We start from the raw sequence: 20,104 nt of genomic DNA on the forward strand, positions 1-20,104 counted from the left end.
AAATCGATCAAAGAAAGAAAGAGCAGCCATACAAACTCTGAAAAATAATACCATGATTGAAATTAAACCTGCAGATAAGGGTGGCAATATCATCATAATGGATAAACAACATTACATTGAGGAAGCTCTACGACAACTGAATGAGGAAAAGAACTATGAATTATTAAAGAAAAATCCAATCCCTGAATTCACACTAGATTTGGAAGCCAAACTCAATGGATGGAAACAAAAAGGTTTAATCACGGAGGATGAAAAGAAATATCTAATGGTGGAGAATTCGATTACACCTACGATGTACTTTTTACCCAAAGTACATAAAACATTAAACAGACCACCTGGCAGGCCTATAATTTCCAGTTGTGGAGGTTTGTATGAGAACATTGCAAATTATGTTGACTATTTTATTGCTCCCATAGTTCCGACATTAACATCTTATACAAAAGATACAGGAGATTTTCTCAAGATACTAATGAATACAGACTGGCAACCATCTTACTCTCTGGTAACCATAGACGTGGTGTCGCTTTACACCTCTATAAGCCATGACATTGGAATCAGAGCCATTGAATTTTTCCTGAAACAGAGATCCATTACAGAACGTGAACATTCAAAAATGCTAACAGATATGATCAGGATATGTTTGCATAATAATGTTTTTTTATTCAATCAAAAAATGTACCAACAAAAGTGTGGAACTGCCATGGGAGTTTCCTTCTCTCCAAGCTATGCGAATCTCATGATGGGATGGTGGGAGAGGAGCATAGCTTGGAGAGAAGAAAACAACCAATATATGGCAAAAGTAGCACTATGGGTGCGTTTCATAGATGATTTGTTTCTATTGTGGAAAGGCAGTACAACAGAATTTGAAGCTTTTTTTAACATCCTCAACACCAATGATGTAGGGCTCAAATTCACATACAATATGAGTCCCAAGGAAATAGAATTTCTGGATATCAAAGTCTTTATACAAGACAATAAGATAGAAACAACCACCCACAGAAAAAAGACTGCAACAAACAGCATCCTTCACGGACTGAGCTTTCATCCCCAAAAACTGGTAAAAAGCATACCATACGGTGAATTTCTCCGTATGAAGAGAAATTGTTCAACAGAACAGGAAATGGAAGAGAAATTTAAAGATACAAGAGACCATTTCCTTGAAAGAGGTTACAAGTATATGGATATAACCAAAGAGGAAAAAAAAGCAAAACTGAAAACAAGATTGGAAACCCTGAATAAGGAGAACAGAGACATAATATCTACCGGATCAGAAAATACTGAACAGCCCAACTCAAGCATTCCAACAAAAGAAAAAGAAGAACGACCAAGAATGATTGCAACTTATAACAAAGAAAGTTATAAGATCCATAAAATTCTTTCAAAATACTGGCATATACTAATGAAAGACCCGGATATAGGCAATGACATTGAAACTGGCCCATTAATTTCATATCGGAGAGCGCCGAATCTCTCGGACCATTTGGTACAAAGTCACTTCTCACTGAACAAACCAGCAGATTGGCTCCAAAAGAGGAGCAATGGCTTTACAAAATGCATGACTTGTAAAGCTTGCAAAATAGGACAAAATACAACTACCCTAACAGACCCTTCTGGAAAAGAGTTTACAATCAAAACCAAAATAACTTGTGAATCCTCATTTGTAGTATATATGCTAAGATGTCACTGCGGGAAGGAATATATAGGCAGTACAAAATGCCCCTTAAAGAAAAGGATTTTGGAACATATCCGGGCAATACGAAACAATGATAACACATATGCCATGGCGAAACATATCAAAACACATACAGGGAAAACCTGGCAGGATATCAAATATCTGGGGCTGGCATCTATCCCCAAACAAGAACGTGGGGGTGACAGACTACAAAAACTGAGAAGACTTGAGTCGAAACTCATAATTAAGTTTAAAACGAAACATCCGAAGGGTTTGAACGCAGATGAAGAGATGCATGTGCATTTGTAGAAACTGAGAAATGACAAAAATGAGGACTATGATTAACATGCATTGACTTTGGTATGAACTACTGTGTGAAATAGAAATTGAACAATAAGGCCTATGAAAAATTTAAATTGGGTAAAAATGTGGGGCATAGGGCACTCAGCCCAACTAACAACTAACATAACACCTGAAACCTTCGAAAACAATTGTGTGCCTGACAAAAGCACAATTATAATGTTAATATAATACGTAATTAAATACGTATTTATTCTTCTACTCAAGAATCATATACTTATGCAAGGTATTGTTAATGTTAACAGGTTTTCCCCACATTGATGCCCAATCTCGAAATGGTTTGAAATGAATCTGAAACATGCATTAAGACAAAAAAACTGCAAAGCCCATAATGCATCTCCTTGTAAAACCGTGGGTGAGAATATAAAATGTGGAAATGGAAAAGGGACTCTTGTAGAACACTGCCGTGACCAAGAACGTTTGTTCGAAACGCGTAGGAGTTTTTGCATGAGACCTGTGAAATAAATCTATTGTCAAAGAAGAGTGCCGCGTAATCGTTTTTGTTTTGAAATAAACAGAGACACGCTCCCGGTCTTTACACGCGGGCACCAACACAAGCAGTTCCCTCTGCGACGGGAACATTTGGGACGAATATATATATATATATATATATATATATATTCACTGAAAAAACCACAGGTTTCAGATATGTTATAGTTAGAATTAGCATTTAAAAAACCTGTGAAATCCACTGAAAAAATGGCTTTCAGACATGTTATAGTTAGGAATTAGCATTTAAAAAACCTTAGAAATTCACAAAAAAACATAGGTTTTAGGGGTGTTATAGTTAGCTAGACATTTCACTTGTACAAAACCATTGAAATTCGTCCATTATAGTTAGTTGTACTATCTATAACTCGCGCGCCCGCAATCCACTGCTGATGATGTCACATATTACATCATTCATGACATGGTCAGTGACATCATTGATGACATCTCAAATGACATCACTGATTACATCATCCACGTGACAATTTGATACACCTCATCATACAGTAGCATAACCTTTCAACACTCATTATAAAGTATGGAGTACCATGTTTGAAACCGTTGACACACCAATACAAGTTTTTAAAAATCCACTCAGTGATTCCTACATCTGCAGACACATCTAAACACTTACCTATAGATTCACTCATACATGCTAACAAAGATCAACAGAATACTAATAAATATACTTATACACCTACATCAACATTACACACCAGCACACATCCTATTCACTTATACATTCTTTCTACTCACTTACGCAAACAATTAATCATACTTACATTTACTAAGCTACACACTTATACAAACACCACTTTATTTATCCATATAGATAGTAACTCATACTTAGTGTGTTATAAAATGACTATTACAAGTATACAGTTTCCGATACAGTCACTCATACAATCACTGCGTTTTAAGTATACTTATTTATATACAACAACTGTCACATACACTGCCTTTTTTATGTCTACTTTGTTGGACATGTATCATTGAGAAAAATATTTACTCATCACCACACCCATAAAAAGATTCACTCACTCAAACAACTGTTTTCACATACAGTCTTATCCTCATATACCTACAAAATCAACTATTTACACATCGTTGGACAGTCACACACCTCCCACCCAACCACACACACATTCACTATCCCATACAAATACTCACTTAACTAATTAATAACTAATATAGACTTTCACATAGCTAGTAACCAACTTATGTAGTAGTTTACACAACAAGAGATAAAGTGATACAGATATTCACTCAGTTTAATCACTATCGCATATATTTAGTGACACACTTTAGTCACTTAGACAGTCAATCACAGTGCTACTAAATCCTACATCCAGACACTTATACATACACTCAGTCTTTGATGCAGATATCTCTCTCTCTCTCTCTCTCTCTATATATATATATATATATATATATATATATATATATATATATATATATATATATATATATATATATATATATATATATATATATCCAAGTTCCTAGGTTGCTCCAAAGGGTTGCGGTCGGCCCCGTGGGAAGTGGCGTGAACGCCGGCAGAGCGCGCCGGTAACTTCAATTGCCAACACTTCGTCTCACAATGTATCACGCTCTCAGACACCAAGTAAACGCCAGAGATCAGCAAGGTCCAAGGGTGTTTATTGACCCCTTACGACATGTTTCGGCTTACGAGAAGCCTTGTTCACGTAAGTTTGTGCATCGCATCTGTACAGTGTAAATACTGAACAACAACATAGACAAAGGACACAGGTCGCAAGTCACATGACAAAAAGTGGGTCGGCCATATTGGAACGGTCAAGTTATGCCGTTAATACGTCTTAACCAACATAACAAATGCACATATATGTGAAATCAAATTAAATCAAAGAGTCATGGTCATGACACAAGAGTCTTTAGACAGATCAAATTAATGCAATGGTTGATATGTGCATACAAACGAGACAAATGCAGTCTGTGTTGGCGCTCGCGTTATATGGCCAGGCAAGATCGTGAATGAAAAATGGAGGTGACCAACATGCATGGCACATAAGGTTGAAGACTGTCCAAATGGATGACAGTGTCTAAGCCAGTTACTAGGTAAAATACCTGGATTCCCATAGTGCCTACAGTGAAATTCAGTAGGCGACGAGCGCCAAAGTTCTATCAGGCGACCTGGTCAAAAGTCAATATTTATAAAGTGAAGCCAGTGAAGGCGTGCTCTTATCTTATATCAGGAACGTGCAGAGAGGATGACTGGTGCAGGTGCAGTGAAGGGTCTCAATCCCAGTGATGTTCCTGTGGATTAAAATGGCAGATGTTAAAATCTAACATGAAAAACAGCGTATGCATAACGTCAATAAACCTGATGGTGAGCGTTAGGAAGGGAAGATGAGGACATGGAGAGCAAATGTATCACAGTAAATACAAAGAGACATTAACAGGGTGATTATACATAATCATTCTTAAGATGAATTGCTAGCTCTTCATCGTGGTTGAGCCCCCCCGGGGCCTTAGTTTGGAAATTGATTATGTGTCTAGATTCCCTCTGTCTCATTTTGAGGACACGGTTCCCGCCCCTGGGATTTCTCTCTATTTGTTCCAGAATGAAAAATCTCATAAGGGTGGGGTCAGAGAAGTGGAATTCACTGAAGTGGCGTGCCACAGGGTATTTCGCATCTTTGTGGATGATGGCACGGTAGTGCTCTAGGATGCGTTTCTTTGCATGGGCGGTGGTACTGCCGATATACCAGAGTTCGCATGGGCAGACAATCACATATATAACAAACATGGTGTTACAGTTCAAGAATTGGGTGATTTCTCTCTTTAAGCCATTGTATTCTACTTTTTTGACCAGAGTACTGCTCTTACATGCTTTGCAGTGCCCGCATGGGAAAAATCCCATGAGGCCAATGCCCTTGTTCTTAGAATAATCAGTGATGTCACTGCGGACACATATATCTCTCAAGTTTTGGCTTTTTCTGTAGGTGATGCTGGGTCTTTCGGGAATCAGATTACCGATAATGCTGTCACTTTGCAGAATGTGCCAGTTTTTGGTGATGATTTTTTGGATCTGCTTGGATTCCTTATTGAAGGTAAGTATGAGGCGTGTGACACTATCATTGGGTGAAATGTCCTCCTTGACAATGTTGCTAAGGGTGTCACAGCGTTTGACGCTGTCAGCTTTTTGTTTGGCCTTTTTGAGCACCCAGGCAGGGTAGTCACGCTGTTTGAATCTGTCTAGCATGTCCTTGGCCACCAATTGGTAGCTGGCATCCATGTTGCAGTTTCTCCTTGCCCTCAGCAGCTCCCCATAGGGGATACTCCACTTCAGTGGTTCAGGGTGGCCGCTAAGGGCATGGAGAATGCTATTCCCTGCGGTTTCTTTTCTGAAAAGAGATGTGTGAATCTGATTGCTGACAATGTCGATTCTGACATCGAGATACTCAGCCATGTCTTTGCTTATATTGTTCGTCAATCTAATGTTCTTATTGTTAAGATTGAGACGATCAATAAAGCCGGAAGCTTGTTCTTCAGTGCCCTGCCATACCAGGAAGAGATCGTCGATGTATCTCCACCAGGTGATGACATGGCTGATCTCATCACTGTATGATGGATCCGCAAAGATCTCTTGTTCCCATTGTCCCATAAAGAGGTTCGCAAAACTTGGGGCAAAGCTAGAACCCATCGCCGTCCCCGTCTCTTGCCTGTAGATCTTACCATCAAACAGGAAAAAGTTGTTTGCGAGACAAAATGCCAGCATTTCAAGGAGCATTTTGTTATGCTCTCTGAAGCACAATGGACGGTTCTTGAGGAAGTAATCACAGGCCTCTATGCCCTGTTGGTGGTTAATTATGGTGTAGAGAGCCTGGACATCCATGGTAATGAGGAGATAGTCTTCATTCCATGTGAGAGTGTTAAGTTTGGTCAAAAAGTCTTTGGTGTCTTTTATGTGGCTGTTGAGACCCCGTACCCACTCTTGCAGATAATGGTCAATATATTTCGACACATGTTCTGTCACACTGCCTCTGGAAGAGACAATAGGTCTTCCTGGAGGATTTTCTCTACACTTGTGGACCTTGGGAAGGAGGTATAAGACGGGCAGGGTCGGGTTGTTGTTCCTCAGATATCTGTATTCCTCCCATTCAATTATTCCCTTATCCTTCCAGCATACCAACATATCCCACATAGAAGTTATACTGTTATATGCTTCAGAATCACTTAAAGCATAATATTTTACATATTTTACACCAAAGCCCTGTGGCAGAGGGCAGAGGTTTAGCGCGCTGAGCGCTGTGTAGCCTTGTATTTTTAACTTTGTTCTGCTTGCCTCTCTGCTGCTGAGCGCTAGCAGCTTTAAAACTTCATTTCCCCCGCTGACTACTAGCGGTGAGTGGCACACCTTGTGTTTTAAATTTCCTCCCCCACCCCGCCCTCCTGACTCCTCCCCCTCGGCGTCATCGCCTATTTAGGCTCCGCCCACTTTTTCCTCGCAATTTACCAAAGCCCTGTGGCAGAGGGCAGAGGTTTAGCGCGCTGAGAGCTGTGTAGCCTTGTATTTTTAACTTTGTTCTGCTTGCCTCTCTGCTGCTGAGCGCTAGCAGCTTTAAAACTTCATTTCCCCCGCTGACTACTAGCGGTGAGTGGCACACCTTGTGTTTTAAATTTCCTCCCCCACCCCGCCCTCCTGACTCCTCCCCCTCAGCGTCATCGCCTATTTAGACGGGCCCCATGCGTCAGCGCAGCGGACGAGCGCAGCGGGAGCGACGTAGGCGCGCCGGAGTCGCACCAGAGTCAAGCCCGTCTGCGCCCGTCCGCGCCAGGACGGGCCCAGGGCCTAGGGATGTGGATACTACCATCTCCTACTCATCCTCCGCCCTGACGCACCTTCGAGCTGCTGACTGCCCCCTATCGTTTGACACCTGGACGCGGATCACTACTTTTGGAATCACTGGTAATCTACCCCCCCACCTTGGCCCACTCACTCCTCCCACTTCCCTCATTATTCCTGAGTCGCAGATCCGCCTACTATATTTGAACACCCGTTCTTTAGTCAGGCACCAAACTGATATTTTCCATCTACTTACGACTGAAAGACCTGACGTTCTTCTACTTTCTGAGACCTGGCTTACGGACGACTCCCTCCCGGACATACTGGCAGCATTACCTCCTGACTACTGCCTGCTTAACACCAACCGCCATGGGGGTCGCCCTGGAGGAGGGGTCGCGGCGGTAATACGTAAGGATATTCAGGTTATCACCCCCACTTCCATGATTTTTCCCGATGTAGATAACCTTGTCTTCTGTCTTGGAACTGAGGTGGGCGCTGTTACCTTTATGGTACTTTACCGTCCCCCACAATCCATGCCCTCTTTCCCCGCACTGTTTATTGAGCAGCTTGCTAGCATTGCTACCTCTTCTCCTCGCATAGTTGTTGCTGGGGACTTTAATTATTGGTTTCAGCACAGGGACGCTGGCCCCCACGCCCTCGAATTGTTTGAAGGTCTCTCGAGCCTGAACTTCAGCCAGTTAGTCACCTCCCCCACCCATAGTGGTGGCCATATACTTGATCATATCTGGGTCTATGGGGTGAAGCCCTCCCACCCGCTTATTACACCTTGCGTGTGGTCGGACCACCGCCTTATCGATACCACCATCTCGATGGCTGGTCAGGTCAGGATCCCTTCGCGGGAGGGTGGCATGGCTCGTAAGTGGAAGGCCGTCGACTCTTCCAAACTGCTAACTCATCTGTCTCACACACGTCCGCCTCCCCCCAATGACTCTGACATTAATGAGCTAGATGGGCAAGTCTCTAACTGGCTCATATCAGCCAGCGATATCTTTGCCCCACTAATCAAGTTCCCTCGCTCTCGTCATAACCATTCTCATAAATGGTTTACTCCACTCCTCAAAACTGTACAGTTAGAACTTCGTCAATTCGAACGCAGATGGAGAAGAGACTACTGCCCGTCAAGTAGAGATATCTATGTGGCAGCTCGTAATAGGTACAAATCTGCTATCTCTGCAGCCAAGAAAACCTATGTCTCCGAGCGTATCCTGTCAGCTCCCTGTAAGTCTAAGGAGATTTTTAGAATTCTGGACGAGTTCACGTCTGACGCCAGAACGCTTTTGTCCCAGGCCCCTACCCAGGAATCTTGCAATGCACTTAGCACCTTTTTTTTACAGAAGATTGTTTTGATTAAGGGCACTATCCCGGTCACCTCATTGGATGCTGTTCCCATCACACCCCCTCATAATGCTTTCTCTATCACCCAGCTTCCCCCACTAGACGCTATATCTTTAGCCAACCTGGCGGCCCGGATCAAGTCTGGCTCCCCTGACGACCACTGTCCACCTTCCATACTTTGCGACATCTGCCATTCTCTACCCGACTGTATCCTTCCTCTGCTCAATTCTTCTCTTCTTTCCGGGACGGTACCCAGCTCCTTCAAGGAGGCCGTTCTAGTGCCTCTGTTGAAGAAGCCTGGAGCCGACCCTGCCGTCCCGGCAAACTATCGTCCTATCTCTCTCTTACCTTTTTTCTCAAAAATCTTGGAGGCCCATGTCACTGCCTGTCTCTCGGGGTTCATCGAGAGTTCCATCTTTCTCGAGGCCAACCAGGCCGGCTTCCGCCCTGGTCATTCTACGGAGGCTGTGATCCTGGCTGTCCTAGATACCTTGAGAGACGGAGCTGACAAGGGTACCTCCCAGGCCCTGGTTTTACTAGATCTGTCGGCCGCTTTCGACACGGTGGACCATAACATCCTCCTCCACCGTGTCGAACAGGCCGGCATCCAGGGCCTGGTGCTGGCCTGGGTGAAATCTTTCCTGATGGGGAGATCCCAGTCCCTCAGCCTAGGTACATTTAGGGCCCCTAGGGAACATCTGTCTTGTGGGGTCCCTCAGGGCTCCTCTCTATCCCCTCTTCTTTTCAATCTCTATCTTCGCCCTCTTCTCTCTTCTCTGAGGCAGTGGGACGTCCGCGTCTTTAATTACGCGGACGACCTACAACTCATTTTCTCTCTAAACTCTCCTTCTTCTATTCCTACTTTTCAGGCAGTCATGTCCCATATCTTTCAGTGGATGTGTCAGAACCAGCTGAAATTGAACCCCGGTAAGACGGAGCTCCTCCTGCCGGGTAGGAGCGCCGTCCACTGGGGTCCATATTTCTGGCCGACAGAGCTTGGCTCTCCTCCCACCCCGGTAACCTCGGTGAAAAGCCTCGGGGTCACTATTGACGCTGGGCTCTCTCTGGGGCCGCAGGTGGGGACAGTGGTTTCCTCCTGCATGTTCCAACTGCGCAGGATCAGGAAGGTGGCCTACCTTCTTACTCCCGATGCCTTGCTTCAAGTCATCATGGCCCTTGTTCTCTCCCGCCTGGATTTTTCAAATTCCATCTATTACGGCTTGCCCAAATGCTCCATCAATAGGTTGCAAGTCATCCGAAACCAGGCGGCGAGACTGGCCCTCGGGATTCCGAAGTGGCAGTCCGCCAAACCCCTCCTTATCAAGCTACACTGGCTCCCGGTTAGCCTAAGGGCTGCCTTCAAGGTTGGCTGTCTTATTTTCAAATCTCTCTCTGGTTCCTGTCCCGCCTTTCTGAAATCCCTGATCTGCCCCTACTGTCCCTCACGTAACCTTAGATCACTTCACTTACATCTTCTGGTGGTCCCTCCCTTCAAACTCTGTAGATCTGGGGGTCGAAGATTTGCCTTTCTCGGCCCCAAACTTTGGAACTCTCTCCCCCTCTCAGTTAGGACTTCCGGTACTCTGATTCAATTTCGCAAATCATTAAAAACCTGGCTTTTCCCACAATCCCGCTAAAATCCCTCTGTTTCCTCAGCACCCTTTCAGCGCCATGATACCTCCGGTGACAGTGCGCTATACAAATTTCCCTTAACATAACATAACATAACATAACATCAGATAATTGTCGGAGGGCTTCCATGGTGTATTGTTCCCTGTCTAGAATGACAATATTGCCCCCTTTGTCTGCGGGGCGTATGACGATGGATTGGTCATCTGTGAGAGAGCCAAGGGCTTCTCTTTGGCTCTTGGACAGATTGTCCCATCTCCAAAGTCGTTTCTTGTTCTTGGATCTGTGGGTGCTGAGCTGCTTACTGACACATTCATGGAATGTGTCGATGGCGTCATGTGCCATGATGGGGATAAAGGTGGACTTGGGCTTAAATGCTGAGGCTGAGCTACTGTCAATGGTGTAACCTGCTTCACAAAGGAGCTGTGTGTTGGTCATCTCTGGTCTGGCAGGTTCTTCTTGGACAGACTCACCATTAGGTAGGACAGAACTACGTTCTAGTTCAGCAATGTTGACAATGGCATCAATGTCACTTATAAGGAAGGTATCTGTATCACCTCTTTCGTTCACATTGTTATTGTTATGCGGACGGTGTCTCAATTTGTGCCATTTTTTTAATTTCAACTTGCGAATATATCTGAATAGATCAATTCTTGTTTCACAAAAATTAAAAGAGTTTGTAGGGCAAAAGGATAAGCCAAGACTCAACACAGTTTTCTCAATGTCAGTTATGGCTCTTTTAGAAAGATTAATGATAGTCTTATTTACCATTGAAGCTTCCATCATTGTCCTCTTCCAGAGCGGGTTTTCATGTGTCCCACGTTGCCCTTTGAGCTGCCTCTTCTTCCACCTCTGGAAGAGCCTCTTCCCCCGGTTCCTACGCCTCCTCGTCCTCGTGGCCGTCCTCTTCCTCTGGTTGGGCTCGCTGGTGTTGCCGGAGTCTCCTGGCTCGTCCGCCTGCTCCGGCGCAGGTGACGATACTCCTCTAAAAAATTCGTTTTGCGTGTGGATTTCTTTGACTTGTTGGTTTCTTCGATGGAGATGTTTGAGACATCCGATTCAGGTTCGCTCAGTGTGAGAGAACTCTCTTCCCCTCCTTGTGCTGTGGGTTGGGCGGCTTTCTCATCAATTTCATATAGGTAATCATATTTCCGGCTGAAGGTGAGGATGCGGCCTGTATCATAGTCTTTATAATCACGGTCTAGTTTCCTCTCTTTGCGAGCTTTGATATCCTCCTCATATTTCTTGAGGCGGTCCTTCATCTCGTCCACCAGTTTGGTTACTGTATTATCATCTGCGTGTTTCTTGATGTCTTCCATCAGTTCCGTTATTTCCTTCAGTAACGCATCCCTGTCAATCCAGGCGTATTTAACTAGAATTTCTAGCATCCGCCTGGAGCTACTTGCCGAGTTCTCCGACCATTCAGCAAGCATCTCAGGGTTTGGGGCTTCATAGGTGGGGGTTGTAAAGATTCTTAGTCCTCTAGGGACCATCTCTTGATCAATATAGTTCTGCAGTGAGATTGCCTCCCACCATTTAGATATCTCCCCTCTTTTGAGTTTTTCAAGTTTGCCAATCTTCTCTTTGATTGTTTGTGGAGGGTCAGATTTGGTTGTGGTGGAAGCGCCGGTGATAGTCTTTTTCCTTTTAAACAAAAGTTGAGCAGCCGCTCTTCTCTCATCTTCCTCTTCCATTTTTTGGCGCCCCCTTGGAGTTCCAATGTACCTGCTGCTGGGCGTAAGCTGGGCGTCCCTTCTCTGCAATGAGAAGTTCTTCCTGCCGGCAGACGCTGGAGCGCCGAGTGACTGACTCGGACTGGGGAGAGACACACGTGGTGCAGCCTTGCACCCGTTCGAAAGATTGCGCGTTGGGGGCAAGATATCAGAGTATGATGTGCGCATGCAGGTGGCACTATGCCGTTAACCCCCAGGTGCTGGCAAATCGCGTAAGCAGAGCCACCCGACCAGCCTACCCCCAAAGGACGGACACAGAACACCGCTGCAGTGCGCTTACCCCGTCTTGTAGTCCGATGTTTGTTCAATCCCTTCTCCACACAGAATATCTCTCCGATGATTCGGACTGCGTCGCCGGCCGGGCCGTGTGCAACCTCGTTCAATATCCAAGTTCCTAGGTTGGTCCAAAGGGTTGCGGTCGGCCCCGTGGGAAGTGGCGTGAACGCCGGCAGAGCGCGCCGGTAACTTCAATTGCCAACACTTCGTCTCACAATGTATCACGCTCTCAGACACCAAGTAAACGCCAGAGATCAGCAAGGTCCAAGGGTGTTTATTGACCCCTTACGACATGTTTCGGCTTACGAGAAGCCTTGTTCACGTAAGTTTGTGCATCGCATCTGTACAGTGTAAATACTGAACAACAACATAGACAAAGGACACAGGTCGCAAGTCACATGACAAAAAGTGGGTCGGCCATATCTGTCTAAAGACTCTTGTGTCATGACCATGACTCTTTGATTTAATTTGATTTCACATATATGTGCATTTGTTATGTTGGTTAAGACGTATTAACGGCATAACTTGACCGTTCCAATATGGCCGACCCACTTTTTGTCATGTGACTTGCGACCTGTGTCCTTTGTCTATGTTGTTGTTCAGTATTTACACTGTACAGATGCGATGCACAAACTTACGTGAACAAGGCTTCTCGTAAGCCGAAACATGTCGTAAGGGGTCAATAAACACCCTTGGACCTTGCTGATCTCTGGCGTTTACTTGGTGTCTGAGAGCGTGATACATTGTGAGACGAAGTGTTGGCAATTGAAGTTACCGGCGCGCTCTGCCGGCGTTCACGCCACTTCCCACGGGGCCGACCGCAACCCTTTGGAGCAACCTAGGAACTTGGATATTGAACGAGGTTGCACACGGCCCGGCCGGCGACGCAGTCCGAATCATCGGAGAGATATTCTGTGTGGAGAAGGGATTGAACAAACATCGGACTACAAGACGGGGTAAGCGCGCTGCAGCGGTGTTCTGTGTCCGTCCTTTGGGGGTAGGCTGGTCGGGTGGCTCTGCTTACGCGATTTGCCAGCACCTGGGGGTTAACGGCATAGTGCCACCTGCATGCGCACATCATACTCTGATATCTTGCCCCCAACGCGCAATCTTTCGAACGGGTGCAAGGCTGCACCACGTGTGTCTCTCCCCAGTCCGAGTCAGTCACTCGGCGCTCCAGCGTCTGCCGGCAGGAAGAACTTCTCATTGCAGAGAAGGGACGCCCAGCTTACGCCCAGCAGCAGGTACATTGGAACTCCAAGGGGGCGCCAAAAAATGGAAGAGGAAGATGAGAGAAGAGCGGCTGCTCAACTTTTGTTTAAAAGGAAAAAGACTATCACCGGCGCTTCCACCACAACCAAATCCGACCCTCCACAAACAATCAAAGAGAAGATTGGCAAACTTGAAAAACTCAAAAGAGGGGAGATATCTAAATGGTGGGAGGCAATCTCACTGCAGAACTATATTGATCAAGAGATGGTCCCTAGAGGACTAAGAATCTTTACAACCCCCACCTATGAAGCCCCAAACCCTGAGATGCTTGCTGAATGGTCGGAGAACTCGGCAAGTAGCTCCAGGCGGATGCTAGAAATTCTAGTTAAATACGCCTGGATTGACAGGGATGCGTTACTGAAGGAAATAACGGAACTGATGGAAGACATCAAGAAACACGCAGATGATAATACAGTAACCAAACTGGTGGACGAGATGAAAGACCGCCTCAAGAAATATGAGGAGGATATCAAAGCTCGCAAAGAGAGGAAACTAGACCGTGATTATAAAGACTATGATACAGGCCGCATCCTCACCTTCAGCCAGAAATATGATTACCTATATGAAATTGATGAGAAAGCCGCCCAACCCACAGCACAAGGAGGGGAAGAGAGTTCTCTCACACTGAGCGAACCTGAATCGGATGTCTCAAACATCTCCATCGAAGAAACCAACAAGGCAAAGAAATCCACACGCAAAACAAATTTTTTAGAGGAGTATCGTCACCTGCGCTGGAGCAGGCGGACGAGCCAGGAGACTCCGGCAACACCAGCGAGCCCAACCAGAGGAAGAGGACGGCCACGAGGACGAGGAGGCGTAGGAACCGGGGGAAGAGGCTCTTCCAGAGGTGGAAGAAGAGGCAGCTCAAAGGGCAACGTGGGACACATGAAAACCCGCTCTGGAAGAGGACAATGATGGAAGCTTCAATGGTAAATAAGACTATCATTAATCTTTCTAAAAGAGCCATAACTGACATTGAGAAAACTGTGTTGAGTCTTGGCTTATCCTTTTGCCCTACAAACTCTTTTAATTTTTGTGAAACAAGAATTGATCTATTCAGATATATTCGCAAGTTGAAATTAAAAAAATGGCACAAATTGAGACACCGTCCGCATAACAATAACAATGTGAACGAAAGAGGTGATACAGATACCTTCCTTATAAGTGACATTGATGCCATTGTCAACATTGCTGAACTAGAACGTAGTTCTGTCCTACCTAATGGTGAGTCTGTCCAAGAAGAACCTGCCAGACCAGAGATGACCAACACACAGCTCCTTTGTGAAGCAGGTTTCACCATTGACAGTAGCTCAGCCTCAGCATTTAAGCCCAAGTCCACCTTTATCCCCATCATGGCACATGACGCCATCGACACATTCCATGAATGTGTCAGTAAGCAGCTCAGCACCCACAGATCCAAGAACAAGAAACGACTTTGGAGACGGGACAATCTGTCCAAGAGCCAAAGAGAAGCCCTTGGCTCTCTCACAGATGACCAATCCATCGTCATACGCCCCGCAGACAAAGGGGGCAATATTGTCATTCTAGACAGGGAACAATACACCATGGAAGCCCTCAGACAATTATCTGATGTAAAATATTATGCTTTAAGTGATTCTGAAGCATATAACAACAGTATAACTTCTATGTGGGATATGTTGGTATGCTGGAAGGATAAGGGAATAATTGAATGGGAGGAATACAGATATCTGAGGAACAACAACCCGACCCTGCCCGTCTTATACCTCCTTCCCAAGGTCCACAAGTGTAGAGAAAATCCTCCAGGAAGACCTATTGTCTCTTCCAGAGGCAGTGTGACAGAACATGTGTCGAAATATATTGACCATTATCTGCAAGAGTGGGTACGGGGTCTCAACAGCCACATAAAAGACACCAAAGACTTTTTGACCAAACTTAACACTCTCACATGGAATGAAGACTATCTCCTCATTACCATGGATGTCCAGGCTCTCTACACCATAATTAACCACCAACAGGGCATAGAGGCCTGTGATTACTTCCTCAAGAACCGTCCATTGCGCTTCAGAGAGCATAACAAAATGCTCCTTGAAATGCTGGCATTTTGTCTCGCAAACAACTTTTTCCTGTTTGATGGTAAGATCTACAGGCAAGAGACGGGGACGGCGATGGGTTCTAGCTTTGCCCCAAGTTTTGCGAACCTCTTTATGGGACAATGGGAACAAGAGATCTTTGCGGATCCATCATACAGTGATGAGATCAGCCATGTCATCACCTGGTGGAGATACATCGACGATCTCTTCCTGGTATGGCAGGGCACTGAAGAACAAGCTTCCGGCTTTATTGATCGTCTCAATCTTAACAATAAGAACATTAGATTGACGAACAATATAAGCAAAGACATGGCTGAGTATCTCGATGTCAGAATCGACATTGTCAGCAATCAGATTCACACATCTCTTTTCAGAAAAGAAACCGCAGGGAATAGCATTCTCCATGCCCTTAGCGGCTACCCTGAACCACTGAAGTGGAGTATCCCCTATGGGGAGCTGCTGAGGGCAAGGAGAAACTGCAACACGGATGCCAGCTACCAATTGGTGGCCAAGGACATGCTAGACAGATTCAAACAGCGTGACTACCCTGCCTGGGTGCTCAAAAAGGCCAAACAAAAAGCTGACAGCGTCAAACGCTGTGACACCCTTAGCAACATTGTCAAGGAGGACATTTCACCCAATGATAGTGTCACACGCCTCATACTTACCTTCAATAAGGAATCCAAGCAGATCCAAAAAATCATCACCAAAAACTGGCACATTCTGCAAAGTGACAGCATTATCGGTAATCTGATTCCCGAAAGACCCAGCATCACCTACAGAAAAAGCCAAAACTTGAGAGATATATGTGTCCGCAGTGACATCACTGATTATTCTAAGAACAAGGGCATTGGCCTCATGGGATTTTTCCCATGCGGGCACTGCAAAGCATGTAAGAGCAGTACTCTGGTCAAAAAAGTAGAATACAATGGCTTAAAGAGAGAAATCACCCAATTCTTGAACTGTAACACCATGTTTGTTATATATGTGATTGTCTGCCCATGCGAACTCTGGTATATCGGCAGTACCACCGCCCATGCAAAGAAACGCATCCTAGAGCACTACCGTGCCATCATCCACAAAGATGCGAAATACCCTGTGGCACGCCACTTCAGTGAATTCCACTTCTCTGACCCCACCCTTATGAGATTTTTCATTCTGGAACAAATAGAGAGAAATCCCTGGGGCGGGAACCGTGTCCTCAAAATGAGACAGAGGGAATCTAGACACATAATCAATTTCCAAACTAAGGCCCCGGGGGGGCTCAACCACGATGAAGAGCTAGCAATTCATCTTAAGAATGATTATGTATAATCACCCTGTTAATGTCTCTTTGTATTTACTGTGATACATTTGCTCTCCATGTCCTCATCTTCCCTTCCTAACGCTCACCATCAGGTTTATTGACGTTATGCATACGCTGTTTTTCATGTTAGATTTTAACATCTGCCATTTTAATCCACAGGAACATCACTGGGATTGAGACCCTTCACTGCACCTGCACCAGTCATCCTCTCTGCACGTTCCTGATATAAGATAAGAGCACGCCTTCACTGGCTTCACTTTATAAATATTGACTTTTGACCAGGTCGCCTGATAGAACTTTGGCGCTCGTCGCCTACTGAATTTCACTGTAGGCACTATGGGAATCCAGGTATTTTACCTAGTAACTGGCTTAGACACTGTCATCCATTTGGACAGTCTTCAACCTTATGTGCCATGCATGTTGGTCACCTCCATTTTTCATTCACGATCTTGCCTGGCCATATAACGCGAGCGCCAACACAGACTGCATTTGTCTCGTTTGTATGCACATATCAACCATTGCATTAATTTGATCTGTCTAAAGACTCTTGTGTCATGACCATGACTCTTTGATTTAATTTGATTTCACATATATGTGCATTTGTTATGTTGGTTAAGACGTATTAACGGCATAACTTGACCGTTCCAATATGGCCGACCCACTTTTTGTCATGTGACTTGCGACCTGTGTCCTTTGTCTATGTTGTTGTTCAGTATTTACACTGTACAGATGCGATGCACAAACTTACGTGAACAAGGCTTCTCGTAAGCCGAAACATGTCGTAAGGGGTCAATAAACACCCTTGGACCTTGCTGATCTCTGGCGTTTACTTGGTGTCTGAGAGCGTGATACATTGTGAGACGAAGTGTTGGCAATATATATATATATATATTTATATATATATATATATATATATATATATATATTTATATATATATATATATATATAATACTTATTTAAATATCGACCCAAAACACATTCACTGGATGATGTCATCAGTGATGTGATTTGAGATGTCATCACTGATGTCATCAGTGATGTCATTTGAGATGTCATCACTGATGTCATCAGTGATGTCACTGACCATATCTTCAATGAATGACATCAGTGACATCATCAGCAGTGGTTTGCGGGCACGCGAGATATAGTTAGTACAACTAACTATAACAGAGGATTTTCAATGGTTTTGTATGAGTGAAATGTCCAGCTAACTATACCTATTATTTTTTCAGTGAATTTTATATATATATATATATATATATATATATATATATATATATATATATATATATATATATATATATATATATATATATATATATATATATATATATATATATATATATAAAAATATATATTTCCTTAAAACCCCACAACCCCTCAACCCATATCCACCCTAAAACCTAAAATTACCATTGCCACCCCATAACCCGTACACGCCATAAATCCTAAAATTACCCTTGCCACCCCAAATGCCATACCCAGCATAAACCCTAAAAATTCCCTTGCCACCCTAAAACCTATACCCACCCTTAACCTTAAACTTATGCTTGGCACCCTAAAACCCATACCCATCCTAAACCCTAAAATGACCCATGCCACCTCAAAACCATACCCACCCTAAACCCTAAAATTACTCTTGCCATCTAAATCTCATACCTACCCTAAACCCTAAAAATGCCCTTGCCACCCCACAGCCAATACCCACCCTAAACCCTCAAAATTACCGTTGCCACCCCACAACTCATACCCCCTACAATTACCCTTGCCACCCAAAAATCCATACCCTAGACCCTAAAAATGCCCACCCTAAACCCTTTGAAAAAAATGTTCCTGGTCGCCAATCGATAGTTATAGTTAAGACCTACGTTCCATAGGAAAAGTGTGATTTGACTTGGCTATAACTTCAGTGTTGTTTGACTAATCTTCATGAAATTTTCCCAAATCAGTGTCAAAGCAGGTTCTGAATGTCATGGAAAGTTTGGGGGTGATCCATGCAGTGGGGACGAAGAAATAGGGGCGTGAAAAAAGGGTGAGTTTGTAATGTTAATTTCCATAGGAAAGAGTTGCCTAACCAACATCCCAAACTGCTGGACGGAATTATACCAAATTTGGCAGAAAATTAGATGTTGTTACACAGATTGTGCTTTAAGTTATTTGGTTCAAATCTAGCCAGGAGTTATTGAGAAATTTAAGCTGAAAATTATAGATATTTGGTTATTTTGCGACGGTTTTGCGATGAATCGTGAATGCACACGCCAACGGGAATGCTCTGATTGGATGGAAACAACTTGAACAGAATGTTGTGGCTGCCATTTTATCACCCCGAAATGGTTCCCGGGGTTGAAAATTTGTGTGAAGCTCACACAAGGGGTCAGGGTAGAGATTCTCTGACCCCATGTTTGAGAAATGGGTGTGGTAGTGACACAAGTTATGTGTCCCAAAAGTGATTTTTTTAATCTAGCGTGATATTCATGACAACGCTGTGACCACCAGCGCAGTCCCCCTTGTGCCATCGCGGGGACATCATGAATATTGCAATGTTATTGTGAATATTGATTAAAAAATATTTTAAAAGATATTTATTTAAACACACTGGCCAGTCACTGTCACACATTCATGTATGCACTCCCAAACTCACTCAGACACTTATACACTCATTCCCATAGCCAGTCACACACTTATACATTCAGTCGCATACCCTCTCAGAAACTCATGTACCCACTGACATACCCATTCAGGTACTCATGCACCCACTTACAGACTCACTCAGAGAGTGATGCACCCATGTATTGACCCGCTCAGAGACTCATACACCTACTTAGAGACTCACTCATGCATACAGTCTCTTACCTACTTAGAGCCTCTTACACCCACTCATAGACCCACCTGGGCAGTCATGTACCCACTCACAGACCCACTCAGATACTCATACAACCACTTACAGACTCACTCAGAGAGTCATGCACCCACATACAGACCCATACAAACTAACTCACACACTCATGTATGTACTCACAGACCCACTTGGACACTCGTACACCCACTTACAGATCCACTCAGACAGTCATATCCCACTCACACACCCATACAATCACTCCCACACTTAG

The sequence above is a fragment of the Lissotriton vulgaris genome, chromosome 3_1, assembly GCF_964263255.1.
Source record: "Lissotriton vulgaris chromosome 3_1, aLisVul1.2, whole genome shotgun sequence".
In the NCBI taxonomy this organism is placed as follows: Eukaryota; Metazoa; Chordata; class Amphibia; order Caudata; family Salamandridae; genus Lissotriton; species Lissotriton vulgaris.